At 40.8% G+C, this 8,710-nt stretch overlaps 1 long non-coding RNA gene across 1 annotated transcript; it reads left to right on the forward strand.

Moving 5' to 3' along the window:
* Window positions 1-3,980: 3,980 nt before the first annotated feature.
* LOC145524343 (uncharacterized) lies at window positions 3,981-8,408 on the forward strand. The gene is made up of 2 exons (XR_014067415.1): window positions 3,981-5,276; window positions 5,356-8,408. It is a non-coding gene; the product is annotated as an uncharacterized LOC145524343 (long non-coding RNA).
* The last annotated feature ends 302 nt before the right edge of the window (window positions 8,409-8,710 follow it).

Here is an 8,710-nt window from a genome sequence, read left to right on the forward strand (position 1 = left end):
CTAAATTTTTGGTAGAATTCCACTGTGAAGCCGTCTGGTCCTGGGCTTTTGTTTGCTGGAAGATTTCTGATTACAGTTTCGATTTCCGTGCTTGTGGTGGGTCTGTTAAGATCTTCTATTTCTTCCTGGTTCAGTTTTGCAAAGTTATACTTTTCTAAGAATTTGTCCATTTCTTCCAAGTTGTCCATTTTATTGGCATATAGCTGTTGGTAGTAGTCTCTTATGATCCTTTGTATTTCTGTGGAGTCTGTTGTGATCTCTTCATTTTCATTTCTAATTTTGTTGATCTGATTCTTCTCCCTTTGTTTCTTGATGAGTCTGGCTAATGGCTTGTCAATTTTGTTTATCTTCTCGAAAAACCAGCTTTTAGTTTTGTTGATTTTTGCTATGGTCTCTTTTGTTTCTTTTGCATTTATTTCTGCCCTAATTTTTAAGATTTCTTTCCTTCTACTGACCCTGGGGTTCTTCATTTCTTCCTTCTCTAGTTGCTTTAGGTGTAGAGTTAGTTGATTTATTTGATTTTTTTCTTATTTCTTGAGGTACGCCTGTATTGCTATGAACCTTCCCCTTAGTATTGCTTTTACAGTGTCCCATAGGTTTTGGGTTGTTGTGTTTTCATTTTCATTCGTTTCTATGCATAATTTGATTTCTTTTCTGATTTCTTCTGTGATTTGTTGGTTATTCAGAAGCGTGTTGTTTAGCCTCCATATGTTGGAATTTTTAATAGTTTTTTTTCCTGTAATTGAGGTCTAATCTTACTGCATTGTGGTCAGAGAAGATGGCTGGGATGATTTCATTTTTTTTGAATTTACCAAGGCTAGATTTATGGCCCAGGATGTGATCTATCCTGAAGAAAGTTCCATGTGCACTTGAGAAAAAGATAAAATTGATTGTTTGGGGGTGGAAAGTCCTGTAAATATCAATTAAATCTAATTTGTCTATTGTATCATTTAAAGTTTGTGTTTCCTTGTTAATTTTCTGTTTAGTTGATCTATCCATATGCGTGAGTGGAGTATTAAAGTCTCCCACTATTATTGTGTTACTGTTAATTTCCCCTTTCATACTTGTTAGTATTTGCCTTATATATTGTGGTGCTCCTATGTTGGGTGCATATATATTTATGATTGTTTCATCTTCTTCTTGGATTGATCCTTTGATCTTTATGTAGTGTCCTTCTTTGTCCCTTTTCACATCCTTTATTTTAAAGTCTATTTTATCTGAAATGAGTATTGCGACTCCTGCTTTCTTTTGGTCTCCGTTTGCATGAAATATGTTTTTCCATCCCTTCACTTTCAGCCTGTGTGTGTCCCTAGTTTTGAGGTGGGTCTCTTGTAGACAGCATATATAGGGGTCTTGTTTTTGTATCCATTCAGCCAGCCTTTGTCTTTTGGTTGGGGCATTCAACCCATTTACATTTAAGGTAATTATTGATAAGTATGATCCCGTTGCCATTTACTTTGTTGTTTTGAGTTCGTGTTGAAACATCCTTTCTGTGTTTCCTGTTTCGAGAAGATCCTTTAGCATTTGTTGGAGAGCTGGTTTGGTGGTGCTGAATTCCCTCAGCTCTTGCTTGTCTGTAAAGCTTTTGAATTCTTCTTCATATCTGAATGAGATCCTTGCTGGGTACAGTAATCTGGGTTGTAGATTATTCTCTTTCATTACTTTAAGTATGTCCTACCATTCCCTTTTAGCCTGAAGAGTTTCTATTGAAAGATCAGCTGTTATCCTTATGGGGATCCCCTTGTGTGTTATTTGTTGTTTTTCCCTTGCTGCTTTTAATATTTGTTCTTTGTGTTTGGTCTTTGTTAATTTGATTAATATGTGTCTTGGGGTGTTTCACCTTGGGTTTATCCTGTTTGGAACTCTCTGGGTTTCTTGGACTTCTGTGACTATTTCTTTCCTCATTTTAGGGAAATTTTCAACTATTATCTCCTCGAGTATTTTTTCATGGCCTTTCCTTTTATCTTCTTCTTCTGGGACTCCTATGATTAGAATGTTGGGGCGTTTCATATTGTCCCAGAGGTCCCTGAGGTTTTCCTCATTTCTTTTGATTCTTTTTTCTTTTTTCCTCTCTGCTTCGTTTATTTCCATCATTCTATCTTCTACCTCACTTATCCTATCTTCTGCCTCTGTTATTCTACTGTTGGTTCCCTCTAGAGTGTCTTTTATCTCCTTTATTTCATTATTCATTCTATATTGACTCCTTTTTATTTCTTCTAAGTCCTTGATAAACATTTCTTGCATCTTCTCAATCCTTGTCTCCAGGCTATTTATCTGTAACTCCATTTTGCTTTCAAGATTTTGGATCATTTTTATTATCATTATTCTAAATTCTTTTTCAGATAGATTCCCTATCTCCTCCTCTTTTGTTTGGTTTGGTGGGCATTTCTCATTTTCCTTTACTTGCTGAGTATTTCTCTGCCTTTTCATCTTGTTTAGATTGCTGTGTTAGGCGTGGCCCTTCTGCATTCTGGTAGTATGAAGTTCCTCTTTATTGTGGAGGTTCCTCACTGTGGGTGGGGTAGGACAGGTGGCTTGTCAAGGCTTCCTGGTTGGGGGAGCTTGTGTCGGTGTTCTGGTGGGTGGAGCTGGATTTCTGCTCTCTAGAGTGCAATGGAGTGACCAGTATTAATTTTTGAGATGTCTATGGATTTGGTGTGCCTCTGGGCAGCCTGTATATTGATGCTCAGGGCTATGTTCCTGCGTTGCTGGAGAATTTGCGTGGTATGTCTTGCTCTGGAACTTATTGTCTCTTGGGTGGAGCTTGGTTTCAGTGTATATGTGGAGGCTATTGGATGGTCTCTTATTAATTAATGTTTCCCCTGGCTTTCAGTCTTATTCTTGCAGTAGCCTCAAGACTTCTCCTTCCATACAGCCTCAATAATAAAACTTTTAGGTTAATGGTGAAAAGATTCTCCACAGTGAGGGATACCCAGAAAGGTTCACTGAGTTACATGGAGAGATGGGGGGGGGGGGTTGAGGTGACCAGGAGGGGAAGAGGGGAATTCAAATGTGGAGAGAGCAATCTAGCCAGTAAGCACTTCCCTCTGTGCTTTCCACAGTTTGGAACCCTCAGAGTGGTTCACAGAGATACATAGAGAGGGGGGAGGAAGGTAATAGAGGTGAGCATGAGTAGAAAGGGAGGAATCAAGAGGGGAGAGAGATCTGGGCAGTATCCTGTTCCTGAAGTGTTCTCCGGTACCCAGAACACCCTCAGAGATTCACAGAATTGGGTTGAGAAGAGAAGGAGGAGGGTGGGAGATAGAGGTTCCCTGGGGGAGAAGAAAGAGCATCAATAGGGGGAGAGAGTAATCAGGCCAGTGATCACACTCCTGAGTAAAAATGGGTCCTAAAGATTGGGTTCTTAAATGTACAAAATTGATATCAAATATGTAAAACAAAGATTAAAAATCTAGAGTAAAGGTTAGACTCTTACAAAACTTACAATATAAAAAAAAAGAAAAAAGGAAACTGTAAAAAGAAAAAAAACAGTAAAACAGTAAAAAAAGAAACAGTAAAAAAAGTAAAACAGGAAAAAAACAGTAAAAAAAGAAAACACAAAAGGTATAAGATATATGTATGCAGTTTGCTTCAAAAGTAGGGTTTTTTTTTTTTGCAAGTTAATAGTGGGTTATGAAAATGAAAGTTAAAGGTGTAATAGAGGACTTGAAGAAAAAGGAGAGAAGAGAAAAAAAAATTTTTTTTAATTAAAAAAAAAATTAAAAAAAATAATAATAATAGTAAAAAAATATATATCCCAGACTTTCTCTGGAGCTGTTGTGAGCAGTGTGGGGTCTGCTCAGTTTCAGATAGATCCTTGTTCCTGCTTATACTTTTCAAGATCTATAGGTCCTTTTCAATGCAGTCGGTATTAACTACAGGGATTTTAATCTGTTGGCCTGTCACTTCCAAAGCGCTTCCCTCTGTTTATTTGGCTTCTGTTTGGAGGTCTCTTCAGTATCTAATTTCTGCCCTGCAACAAAGGGGTGGAGGTGGTCTCTTTAGGTTCGCTTGTTCAATCGTGCTGTGGGGAGGAAGGAGCACTGCAAACCTGGCGTGTGTGTGGTGAGCTCGCAGTGTCTCGGCCGCACTGGGTTCGCCCCCGCTCACGACGTGTGTGCTTTCCCCGTCTACCCTGCTCAGGCTTCAGGTTACTCGGCCGGGGAGTGGGCCGGGGAGTGGGCCCTGAGATGCGTGCACTTCCCAGGTCTAAGCCGCTCAGGTTCAGGCTCCCGGTTACTCCACAAAGGCGCAGACTCGGTTTCGCCCGCGGCTTGTGCCGTTCCCGGTCGGAGCTGCTCAGGCGGCCAGGAGTTTTTGGCGAGCGCACTCTCCCCTGTTGGGGCGGTGCGGCTTATCACCTCCCTGGTCCCCGCCTCGGTTTACGGGCGCGCCCGGCTCCGGTGTGCTTTGTGTCGGTTCTGGGGAGCTGGTCTCTGGCTGCGACCCTCCCGGCGGCTGTCGACCGTCTGGGATCTCAGGCAGTCTTTGCTTAGAAACTGGAAGCCTGTTTGCAGCTTGGTAGGGGGTGCCCTCTCTGGGGCCGAGTTTGCCCCTTTCTGGCTCTGGCTGGCCCTGCCTGCCTGCTGTGTCCGGCGGGGGGATGGGCCGGTCCGCAGCCGGCTAGCTCTCCTCTGGTATCGCTCAGTCCTTTGTTCTGTGAGCAGGCCGGCAGTGCCTTAGAGTTGGGCTTTTCGCGGGATAGTTCTCTCTCTCTCGCTGTCCCACAGTTTAGGTTACTATCTCACGTTAGCTCCCTCAGATTGCCCTCAGGGCACTCGGGCCCGGTCCTTACCCTAGGCAGTGCCGTCCGCTCCTCTCCGTTCAGCCCCCACTTGCTGGTGGCGGATGATGCGAGCGTCTGGGGTTCTTTGCTGGGAGTTGCTTTAGGCACGTAATCTGTGGGTTTTATTTATTTTTTCTCCCAGTTACGTTGCCCTCCGAGATAAGAAATCTTCCCCCACACCCGCCGGTGAGAGGGTTTCCTGGTGCTTGGAAATTTCTCCTCTTTTACGACTCCCTCCCCGGGACGGGTCTCCGTCCCTAACTCTTTTGTCTCTCTTTTTATCTTTTATAATTTCTCCTACCTCTTTTGAAGATAATGCGCTGTCTTTGTGGAAGCCTGATGTCCTCTGCCAGCCTTCAGAAGTAGTTTTGTGAAGTTTGGTCAGCGTTCAGATGTTCTTTCGATAAATTTGTGGAGGAGAGAGTGGTCTCCCCGTCCTATTCCTCCGCCATCTTAGCCCCGCCTCCCAGTCTTGCCTCTTTTGTCAAAGGTAAGATGCCCATATGTGTGTGGGTTTATCTCTGGGCTTTATCTCTGTTTCATTGGTCTGTATTCCTGTTTTTGTGCAGGTCAGGAAGCAACAGTTAGAACTGAACATGGAACAACAGACTGGTTCCAAATAGGAAAAGGAGTACGTCAAGCCTGTATATTGTCACCCTGCTTATTTAGTTTATGTGCAGAGTATATCATGAGAAACGCTGGGCTGGAAGAAGCGCAAACTGGAATCAAGATTGCCGGGAGAAATATCAATAACCTCAGATACGCAGATGACACCACTGTTATGGCAGAAAGTGAAGAGGAACTAAAAAGCCTCTTGATGAAAGTGAAAGAGGAGAGTGAAAAAGTTGGCTTAAAGTTCAACATTCAAAAAACTAAGATCATGGCATCTGGTCCCATCACTTCATGGGAAATAGATGGGGAAACAGTGGAAACAGTGACAGACTTTATTTTGGAGGGCTCCAAAATCACTGCTGATGGTGACTGCAGCCATGAAATTAAAAGATGCTTACTCCTTGGAAGGAAGGTTATGACCAACCTAGATAGCATATTTAAAAGCAAAGTTCTCTATTGCCTTCAAATTTGATTGACCTTGGCTATACCTTTATTTTTATGGAACAATTATGACATCTAGTGGTTATTTTAAGTAATTCTAAGGAATGGTTTCATGTGTTTTCATTAAATTCATTCAAATATGAGAACTTGCTATACAAACAACACTATAACAAATATCCTTGTACACACACTTTTACATACTTAATTATATGGGATAAAGACCAAGGAGCAAAGCTAGTGGTGGTGGTGGTTTAGTCGCTAAGTTGTGTCGGACTCCTGTGATCCCATGGACTATAGCCTGCCAGGCTCCTCTGTCCATGGGATTCTCCAAGCAAGAATACTGGAGTGGGTTGCCATTTCCTTCCCCAGAGGATCTTCCTGACCCAGGAATCAAGCCTGGGTCTCCTGCATTGTAGGCAGATTCTTTACCAACTGAGCTATGAGGGAAGCCTAGTGGAGGTGATGAAATTCCAGTTGAGTTATTTAAAATCCTAAAAGATGGAGCTGTTAAAGTGCTGCACCTATGTCAGCAAATTTGGAAAACTCAGCAGTGGCCACAGGACTGGAAAAGGTCAGTTTTCATTACAATCTTAAAGAAGGGCAATACCAAAGAATGTTCAAACTACCATACAATTGTGATCACATGCTAACTAAGTTAGGCTCAAAATCCTTCAAGCTAGGCTTTGACAGTACGTGAACTGAGAACTTCAGATGTACAGGCTGGGTTAAGGAAAACAGAGGAACCAGAGATCAAATTGCCAACATTCATTAGATCACAGAGAAGGCAAAGGAATTCCAGGAAAACATCTACTTGTGCTTCATTGACTATGCTAAAACCTTTGACTGTGTGGATCACAACAAACTGTGGGAAATTATTAAAGAGATAGGAATACCAGACCACCTTACTTGTCTCCTGAGAAACCTGTGCGTGGATCAAGAAGCAACAGTTGGAACCGTTCGTGGAACAACAGACTAATTCCAAATAGGGAAAGGAGTACATCAAGGCTGTATATTGTCACTATGCTTATTTAACTTATATACAGAGTACATCATGCAAAATGCCAGGCTGGATGAGTCACAAACTGAAATCAAGATTGCCAGGAGAAATATCAATAACCTCGGATATGCAGATGATACCACTCTAAGGTCAGAAAGTAAAGAGCCTCCTGATGATGGTGAAAGAGGAAACAGAAAAAGCTAGCTTAAAACTCAACATTCATAAAACTAAGGTCATGGCATCTGGTTCGATCACTTCATGGCAGATAGGGGAAAAAGCAGAAGCAGTGACAGATTTTATTTTCTTGGGCTCCAAAATTACCAAGGATGCTGACTGCAGCCATGAAAGTGAAAGATGCTTGCTCCTTGGAAGAAAAGCTGTAACAACTAGACAATACATTTGAAACCAGAGACATCACTTTGCTGACAAAGATCCATATAGTCAAAGTTATGGTTTTTCCAGTAGTCACGTATGGATGTGAGAGATGGACTGTAAAGAAGGCTGAGTGCCAAAGAGTAGATGCTTTAGAACTGTGGTGTTGCAGAAGACTCTTAGAGTCACTTGAACTGCAAGACCATCAAACCAGTCAATCTTAAAGGAAATCAACCCTGAATATTCATTGCAAGAATTGTTGCTGAAGCTTAATCTCCAGTACTTTGGCCACCTGATGTGAAGAGCCGACTTACTGGAAAAGACCCTGATGCTGGGAAAGATTGAAGGCAAAAGGAGAAGGGGATGGCGACAGAGGATGAGATGGTTAGATAGCATCACCAACTCAATGGACATGAATTTGAGCAAACTCTGGGACAGGGAAGCCTGGTATGCTGCAGTCCATGGGGTCACAAAGAGTTGGACATCACTTAGAGACAAATTACCAGAACAAAACTGAGGAGTGGAATTCCTGAGTGAAAAGATATATTTAGAATGTTGGTATTGTCAACTCACCCTCCAAAGAAGATTGCACCAGTTTATACTTCTGCAACTGCAAATACAGAGTTCTTCACATCTAACCAACAATGACAGTTACCAAATGCATTCATCTTTGTTTGATTTTCATTTCTTTATGAATGGGCATTTCACCTTTTTATGGCTGTTTTCCTTTTTCTTTCTTTTGTTTTTATTTTTTTGGCCACTTGTTTTTCTTTATCCCTGAAGTGCCAACACACACTGAGGAAATTAGTCACTTATCTATAATTTGCCCTGAAAATATCTTTCTCAGTTTGTCATTTATTATTTCTACCTAGTGATTATTCTTTTGTTTCACTTTGCAAAGGTTTGAGATTTATCTAGTCAGGGATATCAGATTTTTCCTTTATCATTTTTATTTTATGTCATATTTCAAAAGGCTGTCTCCCAGGGGATAAAAATTAAAAGTTGTATATCTTTACTTATGTAACATAATCAGGTAAGTCATTTATAATGTTTTAGTATTTTTTTTGCATTTACTCTTTTATCTATTTGGTATTTTAGTAAAATAGGTAACTTTGTTTTCCCCTAACAATGTAAAGAGGTTGGTAAATGGAACTATAGCTCTTAAGAAGATTGAGGTAGGTATTCATACTGATGAGAAAAGATGTCAAAAATATGTAAAGGGTAGAATAATATTGATAATATGATTCCTTTTATGTAGAAAAATTATTTCCCTGCAAAGGCACAGACAATATCTGAAAGGATGTATACACACATACACATACATGCACACATTAAACTATTACAGTGGACACTTCTAGGGAGTGCCTATGAGATATTGGTGAGATAAGTGGAATTTTACTTTTGTCTCCATACAGTTTTCTACTATTTGAATATATTACCAAGAACGTGTATTATGTATGTTAAAAAATTATTTTAAAGTAATAGTTAATAATATGGGAAGA

The sequence above is a fragment of the Giraffa tippelskirchi genome, chromosome 10, assembly GCF_054371585.1.
Source record: "Giraffa tippelskirchi isolate mGirTip1 chromosome 10, T2T-mGirTip1v1.2.pri, whole genome shotgun sequence".
Classification (NCBI taxonomy): Eukaryota; Metazoa; Chordata; class Mammalia; order Artiodactyla; family Giraffidae; genus Giraffa; species Giraffa tippelskirchi.